This window comes from Oncorhynchus tshawytscha, linkage group LG19 (assembly GCF_018296145.1).
Source record: "Oncorhynchus tshawytscha isolate Ot180627B linkage group LG19, Otsh_v2.0, whole genome shotgun sequence".
NCBI lineage: Eukaryota > Metazoa > Chordata > Actinopteri > Salmoniformes > Salmonidae > Oncorhynchus > Oncorhynchus tshawytscha.
Window position 1 is genome coordinate 34,888,633 of NC_056447.1, and position 21,140 is coordinate 34,909,772.

Consider the following 21,140-nt stretch of genomic DNA (forward strand, 5'->3'; position numbering starts at 1 on the left):
AAGCAAGTTTTTTGTAGATTTTGTAACTTCATAAATACTTTATATTCCCAACCATTGTTCATATGACTAAATGAGTCAAGCAAGAAACACATTAAATATGCTTTTCCAGACTCATATCATTCGGCCAAACTCAACAGATTACGGAGGAGAAAGCATCTGTTGTATTTCAGCAGCAATTGTTTGGGAAGGAAACTTGTAATATTGCCATAATCCTTCAGGACTGTATCATGCTGCATCAAGTGTCAAGTATAAATGACACATAAGAAATTCAGTCATAACAATGTAAGAAGTATTGGGTTGCATATTATATCCAGCTGTCAAATATGTTTTTGATGCCTGAGGGCATACCATTATAGCATTTAATAAACACATTCCTCCTTTAGGGAAAATGCTTGATCAGTGATGTTTGAATTGAAGATGCTCACTGATGCACACTGTGTCCAGATCTTTATTTAATCTTAAGTAAGTCTGTGGAGCTTTGGAAAATTACATTACATCAGAAATCCAGATTGGATACATTTTCTGTTGTACAGTACTGAAGAGAAGCCAATGATTGATAACTGCTAAAGTTAGTTTTCCTGGGAATTGTGATTAGGCTTTGGTTAGGCTTGATATTTTATGTACTTTATGAAACTTTCCAAATTCCTTATTAACTATCTGCTAATACAAATTGCCAGTTGAAAGACAATGCATTTATGGGTAGATCTACACTGTCAAAACAAGTAGCATTGCCTCTTCATCATTGATCCCTCTCCCCTCCCAATCTATGTTCATCTCTCTTACCCACCCTCAAGTATATTTTTCATCACCTCTCTCTCTCTCTCTCTCTCTCTCTCTCTCTTTCTCTCTTTGTCTCTCTCTCTCTCTCATTCTCTCGCTCTCGCTCTCTCTCAGCCTCCTGGCCCTCCCAGAGCTAGTGGACGAGGCGAGGTTGATAAATGAAGCTAATTGTTTTATGGCAGGCCTGATGCTGCCAGTGTAATCAGGCTGAATGAAAAGGCCTTGGGGAGCCCATTACCCTTCCCATTGTTAGAGAGGACAAGAGGACGAGGCTGGGCCAGGGCTGGGCCAGGGCTGGGCCGCTGCACTCTGGGGGGACCTGTGCCACCACGGCCACTGAGACATACAGTAGACACCCCCTCTGGCTCACTGCATTACTGTGCCCTCTACCCCACACCAGCTTGAGAGAATAGACAAGACATTCATACTACTTCAAAACAAGGCAGGCCCTGTTACTTGATTGATTCTACTGTTACCATGGCACATAGTTTTTCCTGACTAGGTCACATGGTCAAGCAAAATCCTGGCTTGACCATGTCCTAACTGTATCTACCTGTAATCAGGCAGCTAGGCAGAAAACTGAGGAGCCAGTTAGAGAAGACAAACACTGCAGAAACATTGTTTAGCACTGTGTGATGACTGGGATCCTGTGTTCTGGACAATCATGTTAGAATACATGGATTTTAGCCTTTATTTAAAGCTTTTTCATCAAACTGTCCTCAGACCAGCACCATCCTCAGACAATTGCTTTCATTTTTAGTGTAATTCCCATTTCTGGAAAAGGTGTGACATGATCATCTAAAACACAGGGCCCTAGTGATGACATTGGAAACAGTTATGAGTTATTGACGAAATGCTGAAATATCTGTAGTGATGCTGCTCCGACACTCAGGCAGAAATGATGCCACTGAAATAACATAAACGTGTAACTTACTGATCTTTGCTGGAGACTGTAATTAGTGCTATCCACAGTTTAATTACGCGAACATTTCCATTATTGTAATCACCCTCTCTGCTGTTTGCTTTTATTTGGACTCTTTTCTCTACAGTGACAGTGTTCCAGTCAACCATTCCAGTCCACAATGATCAGCTCTGTCCTTTGAAGCTTGTGCATTGAGGCAAATGATTCCCAGTGGAGTAGTAGGCCTTTTTCATCAAACTGTTTTATAGTCCTATCAGTCAGAGTTGTTGTGTAGTGCTGTGGACAGGTCTGAGAGTAGTGGACACAATGAATCGCATTGTGAAATAGTGGGATATACAGCAGCAGATATGAATTTGCAGAAATCGGCATGATTGCCATTGGCCTGCACTTTTACTGTAATGGTAATAACTGCAGAGGACATTGCATTCAGAGACTCTGTGACCCTTGGATAAAGGGGGGCTTTCATAATTGACCATTTCAAAGCATTCTAGGAAGGGAAAAATCAACAGAGCAAAGTTCATTAAAACTATTTACAGTTACAAAACACTGCAGAGTGACAGGAATGAATCCCCATGGTAATATGTCTTGTGGATTTCATAACCACATCTTTATAACAAGTGATTAATATTGAGACGGGGATGGGAATTAGTTCAATCATTTATTCAGAACGGGCACAGTCGACAACACATATAACCCCCATGATGCTCTGCGACACAACCCCAATACACAACAACGCCTCCCCTCTTACATGAACTGTCAGGAGAGTCTCTTCTACAAGTCCAAGAGCCTTGGTGCCTATCTTTCGTAGGTTAACGGCAGGATATCTGACTCTCAACAACAATGTCTCTAGACTGTGGCATTGACACAGGTGTAGGCATGTGAGTAGCCTGTGTCCCAGTCTCCTCATACACTTGTGCGGATGAGTCAGTGTCCTGAAAACGTCACTGTGAACCCCTAGGTGATGACTGCTGTGTTAGGGTGTCACCCCATAACAGCCTGCACCACTCACGACTGGTGGTTCTGTCGGTGTTGCTTTACTCAACAGTAACTGATCTGTGTTCCTTTTCCAGATGATGTCCTCTGCAGTCTGGATTAGAGGATGACACAGGACTGCGGGTCCTGCAGGTCTTGCAGGAGCCCGCAGGATTCCGGCAGGAATGGGAGTGAAGCTCTCGAGACCATATATTGACTGTCTCAGTCTTGTCTCGGTTTCAGATATATTTTTACTCAGTCTTGGACAGTGAGGACTCACAATTTCTTCTTGAGACCAGCCAAGACCAGCGGAGTTAAAAAACAAATAATTATCAGCTCCCATTCAGTCAGCGCAAAAAAACACTTTGCTAGGCAAAATATACGCTGCACACTCCTTTCATTAAACATGAATATTTTATCACCTATTGGAACCTGGGCTTACTACTTTACTTGGGCTACCTGGGCTTCCTACTTTACTTTACATTATTGTCCATTACTTTCATTGAAAAATATCCTCAAACTTTGTCCCAATCATCAGAATTTCTTTGATTCGCTGGTAGGGAAGAGTGGGGGAAATTGAAAGGTGCATGCTCACGGTTAGTAAAGGTAGACTGGGGGATAATGTAACTGTCTTTATATTTATTATAGTCATGTTTGCGGATAAGCAGCCCATTCACTCAAACATAATAAGCCAGTAGGACCCAATCAAAAGAATAAAAAACAAAACCATTAGCCTGAGCTTTTCCCAATCGAAATGTAAATCTATTACTTCCCATTGCAAAAAAAAAATGTGATCTAAAGTTTAAATGCAACAATGTTGAGCCCAGTTCCACAAAGGGGCAAAAGGCCGCCCGCCTCAGTTGAAATTCATGCCCTTCAGTTTTAGATTTATGTTTTTTTTATATAAAAATAGCCAAAAAGTTCAAATGATTGACTGACAGGTTGGTGCTGCGCTGTATCAGCACAGTGGACAGAGTGCACCGTGGTGTGTGTGGGGGGCTATGGAAACCCACTGGGGTGGTTAGTTATGACTCAATTGGAATCCATAAAAAGTAGGGAAAAACGCTTCTCATCTGAGGTAGGCTAAGTGAATAACGTGATACGCCTCCGCCTGTACCATTTCATTTAGATTTATAAGGGTGGGGTCAAGTTAACAGTTGAAGCTACTTCCCTCAACTCTGCCTCACGCCCCAGATACTGGCTTCACCAAAGTACCCAAACAAAGCCACTATAGCTCAGCATTCAACACCATGGTACCTTCCAAGCTCATCATTGAGCTTGAGGCTCTGAGTCTCAACCCCGCCCTGTGCAATTGGGTCCTGGACTTCCTGATGGGTCGCCCACAGGTGGTGAAGGTAGGAAACAACACCTCCACATTGGTGATCCTCAACACTGAGGCCCCACAAGGGTGTGTGTTCAGCCCCCTCTTGTACTCCCTGTTCACCCATGACTGCGTGGCCATGCACACCTCCAACTTAATCATCAAGTTGCAAACTACACAACAGTAGTGGGCTTGATTACCATCAACGACGAGACAGCCTACAGGGAGGAGGTGAGGGCACTCGGAGTGTGGTGTTAGGAAAACAACCTCTCACTCAATCAAGAAAACAAAGGAGATGATCGTGGACTTCAGAAAACAGCAGAGGGAGCACCCCACTATCCACATCGACGGTACAGAAGTGGAAAACGTGGAAAGTTTTAAGGTCCTCAGCATACACATCATGGACAAACTGAAATGGTCCACCCACATAGACAGTGTGGTGAAGAAGGCGCAACAGCGCCTCTTCAAATCAAATCAAATGTATTTATATAGCACTTCTTACATCAGCTGATATCTCAAAGTGCTGTACAGAAACCCAGCCTAAAACCCCAAACAGCAAGCAAGGCAGGTGTAGAAGCACAACTCCCTAGAAAGGCCAAAACCTAGGAAGAAACCTAGAGAGGAACCAGGCTATGAGTGGTGGCCAGTCTTTTTCTGGCTGTGCCGGGTGGAGATTATAACAGGACATGGCCAAGATGTTCAAATAATAATAATCACAGTAGTTGTCGAGGGTGCAACAGGTCAGCACCTCAGGAGTAAATGTCAGTTGTCAGTAGCCGATCATTGAGAGTATCTCTACCGCTCCTGTTGTCTCTAGAGAGTTGAAAACAGCAGGTCTGGGACAGGTAGCACGTCCGTTGAACAGGTCAGGGTTCCATAGGCAGAACAGTTGAAGCAGCAGCATGGCCAGGTGGACAGCAAGGAGTCATCATGCCAGGTAGTCCTGAGGCATGGTTTGAGAGAGAGAGAGAAAGAGAGAGAGAGAGAGAAAGAGAGAGAAAGAGAGATAGAAAGAGAGAGAGAGAGAGAGAGAGAGAGAGGTGATGAAAAATAGACTTGAGGGTGGGTAAGAGATATGAAGAGAGATGAACATAGACACTGTGGCCCCATCCGATGATACCCCCGGACAGGGCCAAACAGGCAGAATATAACCCCACCCATTTTGCCAAAGCACAGCCCCCACACCACTAGAGGGATATCGTCAACCGCCAACTTACCATCCTGAGACAAGGCCGAGTATAGCCCACAAAGATCTCCACCACGGCACAACCCAAGGGGGGGCGCCAACCCAGACACGAAGACCACTCAAGTGACGCACCCCTCCTAGGGATGCCATGGAAGAGCACCAGTAAGCCAGTGACTCAGCCCCTGTAATAGGGTTAGAGGTAGAGAATCCCAGTCTAGAGAGGAGAACCGGCCAGGCATAGACAGCAAGGGCGGTTCGTGCCTTTCCGTTCACCTTCACACTCCTGGGCCAGACTACACTCAATCATAGGACCTACTGAAGAGATGAGTCGTCAATAAAAACTTAAAGGTTGAGACTGAGTCTGCGTCTGAGAAAGCCCTGCCTCCAGCTGTTTGCTTAGAAATTCTAGGGACAATTAGGAGGCCTGCGTCTTGTGACTGTAGCGTACGTGTAGGTATGTACGGCAGGACCAAATCGGAAAGATAGGTAGGAGCAAGCCTATGTAATACTTTGTAGGTAAGCAGTAAAACCTTGAAATCAGTGCATGCCTTAACAGGAAGCCAGTGTTGGGAGGCTAGCACTGGAGTAATATGATCAAATTTTTGGGGTCTAGTCAGGATTCTAGCAGCCGTATTTAGCACTAACTGAAGTTTATTTAGTGCTTTATCCGGGTAGCCCGGAAAGTAGAGCATTGCAGTAGTCTAACCTAGAAGTAACAAAAGCATGGATTAATTTTTCTGCATCATTTTTCGACAGAAAGTTTCTGATTTTTGTAATGTTACGTAGATGGAAAAAAGCTGTCCTTGAAACAGTCTTGATATGTTCGTCAAAAGAGAGATCAGGGTCCCGAGTAACGCCGAGGTCCTACACAGTTTTATTTGAGACGACCGTACAACCATGAAGATTAATAGTCAGAATCAACAGAGGATCTCTTTGTTTCTTGGGACCTAGAACAAGCATCTCTGTTTTGTCCGAGTTTAAAAATAGAACGTTTGCAGCCATCCACTTCCTTATGTCTGAAACACAGGCTTCCAGCGAGGGCAATTTTGGGGCTCCACCATATTTCATCGAAATGTACAGCTGTGTGTCATCCGCATAGCAGTGCAAGTTAACATTATGTTTTCGAATGACATCCCCAAGAGGTAAAATATATAGTGAAAACAATAGTGGTCCCAAAACGGAACCTTGAGGAACATCAACATTTACAGTTGATTTGTCAGAGGACAAACCATCCACAGAGACAAACTGATATCTTTCTGACAGATAAGATCTAAACCAGGCCAGAACTTGTCCGTGTAGACCAATTTGGGTTTCCAATCTCTCCAAAAGAATGTGATGATCGATGGTATCAAAAGGAGCACTAAGGTCGAGGAGCACGAGGACAGATGCAGAGCCTGGGTCTGACGCCATTAAAAGGTAATTTACCACCTTCACAAGTGCAGTCTCATTGCTATGATAGGGTCTAAAACCAGACTGAAGCATTGTGTATACATTGTTCGTCTTCAGGAAGGCAGCGAGTTGCTGCGCAACAGCTTTTTCAAAAATGTTTGAGAGGAATGGGAGATTTGATATAGTCCGATAGTTTTTTACATTTTCTGGGTCAATGTTTGGCTTTTTCAAGAGAGGCTTTATTACTGCCACTTTTAGTGAGTTTGGTACACATCCGGTGGATAGAGAGATGTTTATTATGTTCAACATAGGAGGGAGCACAGGAAGCAGCTCTTTCAGTAGTTTAGTTGGAATAGGGTCCAGTATGCAGCTTGAAGGTTTAGAGGCCATTATTATTTTCATCACTGTGTCAAGAGATATAGTACTAAAAACACTTGAGTGGCTCCCTTGATCCTAGTCTGCAGAGTTGTGCAGACTCAGGACAACTGAGCATTGGAGGAATACGCAGATTTAAAGAGGAGTCTGTATTTTCTTTCTAATAATCATGATCTTTTCCTCAAAGAAGTTCATGAATTTATTACTGCTGAAGTGAAAGCCATCCTCTCTTGGGGAATGCTGAGTTTTAGTTAGCTTTGCAAAAGTATCAAAAATACATTTTGGATTGTTCTTAATATCCTAAATTAATTTGGAAAAATAGGATTATCGAGCATCAATGAGGGCTCTTCGATACTGCACTGTACCGTCTTTCCAAGCTAGTTGGAAGACTTCCAGTTTGGTGTTGTTCGATTTCAATTTTCTGGAAGCTTGCTTCAGAGCTCCCTCTATACCAGGGAGCTAGTTTCTTATGACAAATCTTTTTAGTTTTTAGGGGTGCGACTGCATCTAGGGTATTGTGCAAGGTTAAATTGAGTTCCTCAGTTAGATGGTTAACTGATTTTTGTCCTCTGACGTTCTTGGGTAGGCAGAGGGAGTCGGGAAGGGCATCAAGGAATCTTTTGGTTGTCTGGGAATTTATAGCACGACTTTTCATGATCCTTGGTTGGGGTCTGAGCAGATTATTTGTTGATATTGCAAACGTAATAAAATGGTGGTCCAATAGTCCAGGATTATGAGGAAAAACCTTAAGATCCACAACATTTATTCCATGAGACAAAACTAGGTCCAGAGTATGACTGTGGCAGTGGGTACATCCGGAGACATGTTGGACAAAACCCACTGAGTCGATGATGGCTCCGAAATCCTTTTGGAGTGGGTCTGTGGACTTTTCCATGTGAATATTATCTGCTATGACTACGAGGTGCGATAGGAATTCAGGGAACTCCGTGAGGAACGCTGTATATGGCCCAGGAGGCCTGTAAACAGTAGCTATAAAAATGTATTGAGTAGGCTGCATAGATTTCATGACTAGAAGCTCAAAAGACAATTATTATTTATTTTTTTGTAAATTGAAATTTGCTATCGTAAATGTTAGCAACACCTCCGCCTTTGCGGGATGCGCGGGGGATATGGTCACTAGTGTAACCAGGAGGTGAGGCCTCATTTAACACAGTAAATTCATCAGGCTTAAGCCATGTTTCAGTCAGGCCAATCACATCAAGATTATGATCAATGATTAGTTCATTGACTATAACTGCCTTGGAAGTGAGGGATCTAACATAATGTAGCCCTATTTTGAGATGTGAGGTATCATAATCTCTTTCAATAATGGCAGGAATGGAGGAGGTGTTTATTCTAGTGAGATTGCTAAGGCGAACTCTGCCATGTTTAGTTTTGTCCTACCTAGGTCGAGGCACAGACACGGTCTCAATGGGGATAGCTGAGCTGACTACACTGACTGTGCTAGTGGCAGACTCCACTAAGCTGGCAGGCTGGCTAACAGCCTGCTGTCTGGCCTGCACCCTATTTCATTGTGGAGCTAGGGGAGTTAGAGCCCTGTCTATGTTCGTAGATAAGATGAGAGCACCACCCCAGCTAGGTGGAGGCCGTCACTCCTCAACAGGCCAGGCTTGGTCCTGTTTGTGGTTGAGTCCCAGAAAGAGGGCCAAGTATCTACAAATTCTATCTTTTGGGAGGGGCAGAAAACTGTTTTAACCAACGATTGAGTTGTGAGACTGCTGTAGAGCTCTTCACTCCTCCTAACTGGGAGGGGGCCAGAGACAATTACTCGATGCTGACACATCTTGCTAGCTGATTTACACGTTGAAGCTATGTTGCGCTTGGTGATCTCTGACTGTTTCATCCTAATATTGTTGGTGCCAATGTGGATAACAATATCCCTATACTCTCTATACTCGCCAGTTTTAGGTTTAGCCAGCACCATCTTCAGATTAGCCTTAACGTCGGTAGCCCTGCCCCCTGGTAAAGAGTGTATGATCGCTGGATGATTCGTTTTAAGTCTCTTCAACCTTAGGAGGCTGAATAAGTTTGGCTTGTCACCTAAAACCCTCAAACTTTTAAAGATGCACAATTGAGAGCAACCTGTCGGGCTGTGTCACCGCCTGATACGGCAACTGCACAGCACATGACTGCAAGGCTCTCCAGAGGGTGAATAAGTTTGGCTTGTCACCTAAAACCCTCACAAACTTTTAAAAATGCACAATTGAGAGCAACCTGTCAGGCTGTGTCACCGCCTGACATGGCAACTGCACAGCACACGACCGCAAGGCTTTTAATTAAAGGTCTGCACAACGCATCACTAGGTGCAAACTACCTGCACTCTAGGACACCTATAGCACCCAATGTCACAGGAAGCCCAAAAAGATAATCAAAGACAACAACCACCCGAGCCACTGCCTGTTCACCCTGCTATCATCCAGAAGGCGAGGTCAGTACAGGCAGTGGTGTAAAGTACTTTAGTAAAAATACTTTCAAGTATTACTTAAGTTGTTTTTTAGGGTATCTGTACTTTACTATTTATATGTTTTAGTACTTTTACTTTAACTTCACTACATTCCTTAAGAAAACATAGCACTTTTTACTCCATAAATTTTTCTTGACACTCAAAAGCACTCTTTACATTTTGAAAGCTGAGCAGGACAGGAAAATTGTCCAATTCACACACTTATCAAAATAACATCCCTGGTCATCCCTACTTCTCTGCTCTGGCAGGCTCACTAAACACACATGCTTCGTTTTTAAATTATATCTGAATGTTGGAGTGTGTCCCTGGCTGTCCTTAAATAAAAAAAGAAAAGCAAATGGTGCCGTCTGGTTTGCTTAATATAGGAATTTGAAATGGTTGATACTTAAGTATATCTTAGCAAATACATTTCCTTTTGATACTTAAATATATTTTAATCCAAATACTTTGACTTTTACTCAAGTTGAAGTTTACTCTGTGACTTTTACTTTTACTTTAGTCATTTTCTATTAAAGTGACTGGTGATCGCTTTATTAAAGTGGCCAATGATTTCAAGTCTGTATGTAGGCAGCAGCCTCTCTGTGTTAGTACTGGCTGTTTAATAGTCTGATGGCCTTGAGATAGAAGCTGTTTTTCAGTCTCTGTCCCAGCTTTTATGCACCTGTACTCATTGATGGAAAAAATACCCAATTGTCATAAAAGTAAAGTAAAGATACCTTAACGGTTAATATTGCCACTTTTTAATAATGTCTACATATCTTGCATTACTCATCTCATGGGTATATGCTGTATTCTATACGATCTATTGCATCTTGAATATGCAGCTCTGTCATTACTCATCCATATATTTATATGTATATATTATTCCATTCCTTTACTTAGATTTGTGTGTATTAGGTGTTGTTGTGGAATTGCTATATTACATGTTGGAACTATAAGCAAAAGCATTTTGCGACACTCGCAATAACATCTTCTAACCATGTGTATGTGACCAGATTTTTGAAATCCGACACAGCGGTTGCATTAAGGAGAGGTATATCTATAATTCCATGTGTATAACTTGTATTATCATTTACATTTTTGATGAGTATTTCTGTTGAACCAATGTAAACTAAATTTTTTTTATATAAATATGATCTTTATCAAACAAAACAGCCATGTATTGTGTAACATGAAGTCCTATGAGTGTCATCTGATGAAGATCATCAAAGGTTAGTGATTAATCTTTATCTCTATTTGTGCTTTTTGTGACTCCTCTCTTTGGCTGGAAAAATGGCTGAGTTTTACTGTGACTTGGTGGTGACCTAACATAATCGTTTGTGGTGCTTTCGCTGTAAAGCCTATTTGAAATTGGACATGATGGTGGGATTAACAACAAGATTACCTTTAAATCGGTATAAGATACATGTATGTTTGGGGAATTTGAATTATGAGATTTCTGTTGTTTTGAATTTGGCGCCCTGCACTTTCACTGGCTGTTGTCATATCATCCCGTTAATGGGATTGCAGCCCTGGACTGGTACAATGGGTGTTGACCATTCACTCATGCTGACCGGCTCCAGTACTTTGTTCTTAACTAGAGCATCCAAGTCAGCCTCGACTTTTGGTCTGATACCAGAAGGTACGGGTTGTGCTTTCAGAAATGTTGCTTTTCTGTCTGGCTTAATGCTAAGCATCACTGTAATGTATTTCATGCTAACCAGCTCTCCATTAAAGACTTCTCCATGTTTCTTTAAGATGGTGTGTAGGCCAGTTTCTCCATGTGTCATTGTATGCACTAATGGACATTCCAGTTTGATTTTCTCCAGCCACGGACGTCCCAGTAGTGATGGATAGTCTCCTTTCACGAAATAGTGGCAACTTTTCAGCTTGTCCATTTAACTGAACTCTGACCTCAGTGACGTCTCTCACAGAGACAGATTCACCTGTGTCAGTCTTTTAACACGATGTTTGCTGGCTGAAGTGGAAGGTGTTCAGTGTCTTCTTATGAGATACAGCTGTGAGAAACACAAAAGTGACAGCTGCCTCAGAATCCATCTCCATACGCACTGCCCCTCCAGCAAGGGAGAGACAGTAGCTGTCCGGCACCCTTGCAACAGTCAGTATTTTCAGTGTGACTTCCTCGTTGGATGAGTCACTGACTTCTGTGTTCTCTTGCTCAATAGCCGTTTTTCTTTCATTGGAATGTCTATGTCTTGTTTTCAGTCTAATGTTTTCTCTGAGATCTTTTTATTTCTGCAGGCTTGTTCAATGTATCCCTTTTTACCACAGCCTCGGCAATCCATATCCTTACACCAGCATGTAGATGCCTGAAGTCCCGCTTTTCCACAGTGGAAGCATGTGCCTTGATTTCCCTGTCTCTCAGTTGGAAGTCTGTGCACTTTTCGTGATGAACTCAACTGCTGAGCCTCTTTAGCAGCTAGTTCCATGGACACACTGGCTTCAATGGCCTTTGCCAAGGTCAGATTACTTTCAGTCAATAGACTCATTTGTGTAGCTTCTCTCTGTAGCCCACATTCTAGTCTGTCTCTAAATATGTCATTTAGAACATAATTGATCTCACAGTGCTCTGATTATTTAATGCAGCAGCATTGTCACTGATTCTCCCTCATCCTGATTTATTCTGTTAAACCTAAACCTTTCAGAAAAAGTCAAGCCTGTTGGAAAAAGTACCCAATTGTCATACATGAATAAAAGTAAAGATACCTTAATAGAAAATGACCCAGTAAAATACTACTTGAGTAAAATATTATAAGTATTTGGTTTTAAATATACTAAAGTATCAAAAGTAAATGTAATTACTAAAATATAAAATGTAGTATACTTAACTCCCAACCCCTTTTAAAAAAACAAATGCATTCAGATGAGAAGTTGTCGTTGGGGGGAATTGCTCATAAATTTACATTTTGGGGATGGGTAAACGTAATTGTACCTGGTGCCAAACTTTATCACTAAGGCGTACTTACCAGAAGTCCACTGGCACACTCTGAAAATAAAATGATGTGCATTGCCAACAAATACGGCTCTGGACAGTTAGTTCACAGTGCTAAGGCGTCAAGTTCCTGAAATCTTTTACCACTTGCAGTGTACATTTGAATCCCCCGTGGGGTGCCAAAATAATTGGATATTTTTAAATGTAGACACATTTATTGCAGTATTGTGTCGGGAAAAAATGTACAATCATCACCTTGAAAAGATTAGGGCCTCAATTCAATCCAATCCGTATTGCAGTATTTACACAGTAGCTCTTTTTCCAATGGTCAAATTAATTAACATATTGGTTTTCGGGAATGCATAAAAACTACTACCAGGGAGAACCCTCTCACAGGTTTGCTTTCACTTTTCAGAATTCCTCTCAAATGTATGCTTTCACTTTTCAGAATTAGAAGTGTGGGAGCAGGGGATCAATATTGTAAATAAAGAATTTGAAAAAAAATGTGGGATTGAACTTTAAGGCAACCTTTTAGCAACCTGCACCACCAATCATCCTTAGCTCAATCATAGCAACTGGGAAAAATACAATGGGTTGACATAACCACCATTGTCATCTATGTCTTGTTACAATGGATGCAGCTACGAATATAAACGTATAATCCTCCTAGCCTACATGGTTTTATTATTCGTAAAAGCACATAGCTGTGTATGAAATGGTAAGCAAACATGTTGAATTTGCTCATTTTAATTTTGTGTAAACTCAGTAGTCTAGTCAAGGAAGCATCATGCAAAATATTTTGTCACACTCCACATTACAAGATCATTGCCAAAAAAGGCATGCTGTCGCCTGCTTTTATAGTAAGCCTTGAGGTGGTACCACCCAGCACATCTAGAAGGGTGCGTATTCCACACCAAACCCCTCCTTTGAGATGACATAGAGGGACCTTCTCAGCGTGCCTCCACATCACCATTTCAATGGTAGAGTCGAACCGCTAGGGCAAAAAGAGCTAGACTTACTACTAAAATACCAAAATATCACTTTTGCAACAATCTGTCAAACTGAAGACCAGAAGCCAAAAACACTTCTTGATCCTACCCATCCCACATGCGGGAGCGTAATCATAGCCTCAAACTAATTAGCATAACGCAGAGGACATAAATCTTCCTAGAAAATGTTCCTATTCATGAAAATCACAAATGAAATATATTGAGACACAGCTTAGCCTTTTGTTAATCACACTGTCATCTCAGATTTTTTAAATATACTTTACAGCCAACGCTAGACAAGCATTTGTGTAAGTTTATCATGGCATAATGCTATGGCTAGGCTCTGCTAGCATCAGGCAACATTTTCACGAAAATAAGAAAAGCAATCAAATTAAATCATTTACCTTTGAAGAACTTCGGATGTTTTCAGTCAGGAGACTCCCAATTAGATAGCAAATGTTCCTTTTTTCCAAAAAGTAAGCTCATTCGTAGCTCATTCACCATATAAGGAGTCATTGGCATGGGGCGGTTTAAAAAATGTGGCACTTCCTGATTGGATTTTTATCTGGGTTTCGCCTGTAACATCAGTTCTGTTGCACTCACAGACAATATCTTTGCAGTTTTGGAAATGTCAGAGTGTTTTCTATCCAAAGCTATCAATTATATGCATAGTCAAGCATCTTGTCGTGACAAAATATCCTGTTTAAAATAGGAACGTTTTTTAGCCAAAAATGAAAATACTGCCCCCTAGTTATAAAAGGTTAAATTTACTTTTTAACACTAGAACCGCTGGGCCTCGAGGGACCCCACTTAAAACCTTTTGTGACTCGGGGGCAGTATTTTCATTTTTGGAAAAATAACTTTACCGTAGGAAACGGGATATTTTGTCAGGACAAGATTCTAGAATATGCATATAATTGACAGCTTAGGATAGAAAACAAAACCTGGGGCACTTCCGGATTGGATTTTTCTCAGGCTTTCGCCTGCAACATCAGTTCTGTTATACTCACAGACAATATCTTTACAGTTTTGGAAATGTTAGAGTGTTTTCTATCCAAAGCTGTCAATTGTATGCATATTCTAGCATCTTTTCCTGACAAAATATCCCTTTTAAAACGGGAACGTTTTTTCCCCAAAAATGAAAATACTGCCCCCTAACACCAAGAGGTTGCAAATGTTTACTTCTGAACGTATGTAGGCTTGCCATAACAAGAGGTTAAATTCTGTAAGGTCCCTTAGTTGAGCAGCGAATTTCAAACACAGATTCAACCAGGGAGGTTTTCCAATGCCTTTCAAAGAATGGCACCTATTGGTAGATGGGTGCAAATAAAAAGGGTACAAATAAAAAAAGCAGATGTTGAATATCCCTTTGTGCATGGTGAAGTTATTAATGACACTTTGGATGGTGTATTAAGACACCCAGTCACTACAAAGATACAGGTGTCCTTCCTAACTCCGTAGCCAGAGGGGAAGGAAACTGCTCAGGGATTTCACCATGAGGTATGTTGTGGTTTTAAAACAGTTACAGAGTTTAATGGCTGTGACAGGAGAAAACTAACGATGGATCAACAACATTGTAGTTACTCCACAATAATAACCTAATTGATAGAGTGAAAATAATACAACTATTCTAAAACATGCATCCTGTTTGTAACAAGGCACTATGGTAATACTGCAAAAAGAAATGTGGTAAAGCAATTCACTTTTTGTCCTGAAAACAACATGTTATGTTTGGAGGAAATCCAATACAACACATTACTGAGTACCACTCTCCATATTCTCAAGCATAGTGGTGGTTGCATCATGTTATGGGTATGCTTGTAATCATTAAGGACCGGGGAGTGTTTCAGGATAAAAACATTTATGGAATGGAGTTAAGCACAGGCAAAATCCTAGAGGAAAATCTAGTTCAGTCTGCTTTCCATTAGACAATGGGAGATGAATTCACCTTTCAGCAGGACAATAACCTAATTCTACACTGGGTTTTTTTACAAAGATCACAGGGAATGTTCCTGTGTGGCCAAATTACAGTTTTGACTTAAATCTACTTGAAAATCTATGGCAAGAGTTGATGATTGTCAACAACCAATTTGACAGATTTTGAAGAACTTTGGAAAATGAATCATGGGCAAATGTTGCACAATCCAGGTGTGAAAAGCTCTTGGAGATTTACCAAGAAGAACTCACAGCTGTAATCCCTGCCAAAGGTGCTTCTACAAAATATTCACTCAGGGGTGGGAATACCTATGTAAATGTGATATTTCTATATTTTATTTTCAATAAATTTGCAAAAATGTCTAAAAACACATTTTCACTTTGTCATTATGTGTGGTTGCACATTTGTAGTATGGTTAAGATAATTAAAGTCCCTTTAATACATTTTGAATTCAGGCTGTAACACAACAAATGTGAAATAAGTCAAGGTGTTTTAAGACTTTCTGAAGGCACTGTAACTCTACACCAGCAGACATTTTCCTAATATTCCCTCATGGATTGGTGGTTACAGTGCCTCTGACATCAATAATCATTCTGTGCCATTCAACCATTAATCTATTTTGTTTCTCCTTTTATTAGCTGTTTCATCTCAGTGCACTTTTACTAATATTTCGTCACTTTTAATTCATCAGAATGAATATCCTGCAGGCTAAATATTGTGTGTGTTCGTTCCCCTCAGGTAACCCCAATCTTTTATCAAACCATGAATGTGGATTGAGCCCTCGTAGCCCCCTAGGAGGTATTACAAAATGGCAAAAAATGGTATTTCTGTGTGTTTAGTCCTTTTGGCTCAACTGTGTTCAGATAGCTGGCCAGCTAGGTCTTGTAATATGTGGTGTATGGCATTGTTTCACCCCTCTAATCTCAATAACCAAAGTGTTCCTGTTGCCAGGAAGGGAGCACGGTGGACTACCTTTATGAGATGGCCCACGGTAGGGATCTTAACTTCCTTCCAGCTGCCCCTGCCTATCCAAACAAGCCGACGATGCACCGCCCCGCTATCCCTAAACCCTGTTTTGGTCCAATCATTGGGCCGATTACAGTCATAGCTCATCAGTTTCACAATGGCAGCAGATATGCAGGGAATGATTTTGTCAGAGGGCAATCACAGCCAAATGGAGCCTCTTCACGCTTTGGTTCACCCTCACCCATCAGTTAGCCCTAATTGTCTTCTCCCTCTAACAAGGACCATGGCTGTTTATGGAGAAAAGCCGGAATGACCTAAAAACCAAAGAAAGGAGGAAAACAAAACGAGAATGCAAAACAATAAAAATCACTATCAGAAAAATTGTGTTTTTAAAACCCTGCCGGAACAAGTTAGGGAATGCAAATGGTGGCCTCAGAATGCTGATGAGGCCTCATCTTAGATATGTTGGCTGCCTTGGCATTTCCAGCATGTTGACTATTTTTATGATATCAATTGCACATCCCAGTAGGGTTTTTAAAGTGTCACTACTGAGCAGGGCATTCTGCATCCCAATTACTCTGCTGCTCAGGCCAACACATCCTTCATTCTCTGGCACTGCCTGTTCAACGAGACTTGTGCAGAACTACAGGGAGCCAGAGATGGCACAAAATGCACCCAGATTTTTTCCTCTGTTATTGATTATTGTAGCGATATCGCTTTCTGAGTAGCACAGAGGAAAAAACGAATTACCCAAGTTTAACGGTTAGACTTGTCATGACTAATGAAAGACTGTTATGTTAGTTTAAATTTGACGAGGAGAGAACTACTCATTATAACACCGTTTTCTGTGTGGTAGGGATCTTGCTGGAGCCATGTGTGAATTTCCATTTTAAATGCCTCTGTTCTGGTAGTGGGGCCAGGGTAATTATTGATGGCTTCTCTCCCTTTAGACTGATAAGGCGGTTGCGCTGATGGATAGATTGCTGTGCTATGCATATACAAGGTTGAAAACATTGATCTTTGGGATTAATGTGGTTCCCACAGGGCTGATGGCAGTCAAATGGCATTTCTGTAATTATACATTTACACAGACTAATATCCCTCAAGGTGCTGACAGATACTTTCATTTGCCACGACTACTCAAGTGGTGAGACAATTTGTTTTTGCTCTACTTATTTACATATTTCAATGGCATGAGGCCCCCCAACCCTATCACTGCATATCATTGCAAAGCATAAAATAACACACCATTATCAATGTCTCAATTACTTGAAATTACATTACAATGTCATTGCAGTGCAGTTGCTATTTTCTGATGTCATGCTCACTCTTTTCTACAAACAAAGCACAATTCCTATTAAAGACAGTGTGTGAACCCTCCAGACCTTATGTCATATAATGACACACCACCCCATGCCGTGAATATCCAGACAGTGTGTGTGTGTGTGTGCGTGTGTGTGTGTGACAATTTCAGACAGGCTAAAGCTGAGCTTCCAGAGCTTGCCAAGGGGCTAAAACAGACTATTGAGCTGGTCAGAAAGGTCTTGGGTGGTGAGTTAAAAAATAAAAAACAATATTTTGAGGCTAATCTTTTCTATTACTCCTCAGAGAAAGTCTGGGAGTGTGTGTTTTGAGAGTGATATTGCATATGATGTGTCAGTTAAATAAGTGATAATGGTGTTTGCTAGTGTTGATTGGCAGAGAGAAGTGACAGGCATAACTTTCCCTGAAGGATGGACAGTGATGCAGTTGCTCAAGATAATCCCTGAATAAGCCAGGAAGCAGCAACTGCTGCGGCAGCAGTCCATGCAACAACTTCTTCTCCTGCTCATTGTTTTCTACATGCAGAACTCTACCAGCAGAAAAAAATCTTCAAACATCTCTAGCCATTCGAGATTTCTAACAAAGACATTGTTATGGCTTGGTCGTGTTGTTGTTCTATGTGGCAACTAGTGTGGATTCCTTCAGGATCCGTGAAATGTGCAAGGCGTGGCGAGAACAGATTGCAGGGGAATCCATGCGAGAACACATAAAATCGCTAAGGATTATTCTAAAGATTCGAGTTGGTCAGTATGCGGCAGGCAAGAGGAAGAGAGCAGATCAGACATGTATTCCCAGACTCCTGAGTCAGACATCTAAATCAAGATGTGCTGCCTCCTTTTGTTATCTTGTGGGCTATCCGTCCTCTCATCATTATATATTGTTAGGTGATCAAATGTGAGTCCTCTCAGGCAATACCCACAACTTAAATCAGGTTTGTACATTGTGAAGCCATTTTTTATCGGTCTGGAATGGAATGGTACATATTCCTGCTGACTGTTTGCTTGTAGCTAAACACAAAACACAAAATGTGTTCCATACTTACAATGTAATATTAAGCAAATGTTATCTAGAATTTAACCATTCATGTAATATATCTGGTAAATATTAAATATTGTCTTCTTTAAAGTGGAACTCGCAGCATTTTAGCAACATGAAATCTGATTAAAATAACCCCAGGAAGAATATTACTTTTGTTTCTTAACATTTTCTGACAAGCGACCACTTAGATGGTCATTTTCATGTTTCAAAGAACCTTAGAATGTTTGGGAATTACGTATACTTAGTCATTTGTGAAAATTCTATAGCGATATGCAGTACATTCGGAAAGTATTCAGCCCCCTTGACCTTTTCCACATTTTGTTACGTTACAGCCTTATTCTAACGTTGATTAAATAGTTTTTTCCCTTTATCTAGCTACACACAACACCCCACAAACTGTTTTTTAGACATTTTTGCAAAAGTATACAAAAAAAAATTATAATGGAAATAGTACACTTATTTAATTATTCAGACCCTTTACTCAATACTTTGTTGAAGCACCTTTGGTAGCGATAAAATCCTCAAATTCTTGGGTATTCCGCTACAAGCTTGGCACATATGTATTTGCGGAGCTTCTCCCAATATTTTCTGCAGATCCTCTCAAGCTCTGTTAGGTTGGATGGGAAGCATTGCTGCACAGCTATTTTCAGGTCTCTCAAGAGATGTTCGAACGAGTTCAAGTCCGGACTCTGGCTGGGCCACTCAAATTCAGAGACATCCCGAAACCATTCCTCCATTTTCTTGGCTGTGTGCTTAGGGTCATTGTCCTGTTGGAAGGTAAACCTTCACCACAGTCTGAGGTCCTGAGCACTCTAGAGCAGGTTTTCATCAAGGATCTCTCTGTACTTTACTTCGTTCATCTTTGCCTCAATCCTGACTAGTCTCCCAGTCCCTGCCGCTGAAAAACATCCCCACAGCATGATGCTGCCACCACCATGTTTCACCGTAGGGATGGTTCCAAGTTTCCTCCAGAAAGTGATGCTTGGCATTCAGGCCAAAGAGTTCAATCTTGCTTTCATCAAAACAGATAATCTTGTTTATAATGGTCTGAGGGCCTTTAGGTGCCTTTTGGCAAACTCCAAATGTTCTGTTATGTGCCTTTCACTGAGGAGGGGCTTCCATCTGGCCATCCTACAATAAAGGCCTAATTGGTGGAGTGCTGCAGAGATGGTTGTCCTTCTAAAAGGTTCTCTAGAGCTATGTCAGAGTGACCATTGGGTTCTTGGTTATCTCCCTGACCAAGGCCACTGTGTTCTTGGGGATCTTCAATGCTGCAGACGTTTTTTTGGTACCCATCCCAAGATCTGTGCCTTAACACAATCCTGTCACAGAGCTATACAGACAATACCTTCAACTTCATGGCTTGGTTTTTGCTCTGACATGCACTGTCAACTGTGGGACCTCATGTCCAATCAATTGCACTTACGATAGGCGGACTCCAATCAAGTTGTATAATCCTCTCAAGGATGATCAATTTAGAACTCAATTTAGAGTCTCATAGCAAAGGTTCTGAATACTTATGTAAATAAGGTATTTCTATTTTAAAGTTGTATATATTTTCAAACATATCTAATAACCTGTTTTCACTTTGTCATTATGGGGCATTGTCTGTAGATTGCTGAGGATGTTTTTGTATTTAATTAATTTTAGAATAATGCTGTAACTTAACAAAATGTGGAAAAAGGCAAGGGTCTGAATACTTTCCAAAGACACTGTGGAGTGGGAAAGTGGCCGTGTGTTTGGACAATTAATAGACACTGCAGTAAATAAAACTGAATAAAAACATCTGTCTCATCCAGGACCCGGTGTCTACGCAGACCGGTGCGCCATAGCGAGTCAGAGTTTCAGTAGGCCTATATGCAAACAAGCCATTTGCCACAAGGACCTGCCATAATTTACTTTGAACTGGACTGTGTGTTTGCAGGCAGTTGCAACAGCGTGACTTTAGATCAATAAAATGCATTTGGCAAAAGTCACAAAAGACACCTAAATGGATTTCTGCAAATTTGTAGCTAAATATCATAGGAGACTTCTTACATTTGGGAACTTTACAGTCCTATTGATCAAACAACCATAAAAATGTAGGCTACCTTTCCCTATATGCACATCAACAACAACAAGATCAACAACTAATGCTAAAATTGAATGAAGGAACATTAGATAAACCCTCTCAAACTTTTTCAGATAATTGGTCGTCAAAATTGCACAGATAAAGGATGGGGAATAGCTTGCTCGTCCTTCTGCAGCTGACCTGCCATGCATGTGTTGTCCCAACCAAGCACCCAAGCTATCGGGCTAAAGTTGGCATGTTTGCTAGCTAGCTACTTCCAGAAATAAGAGAACACATCACTGACCATTTTACTCACAGTTTTAGAGCTGGTTAGGCTGTTTACATGTTATCTAGAGTATTTGTGACTAACTATTACTTTTTTGCCTACGTTTACTGACACGGTCATTCAGTGGGTGTAAATTCATCAGTTATTCTTTGCTCTGGCACACTCAGACAAGAATAATCTGAATTCTGAG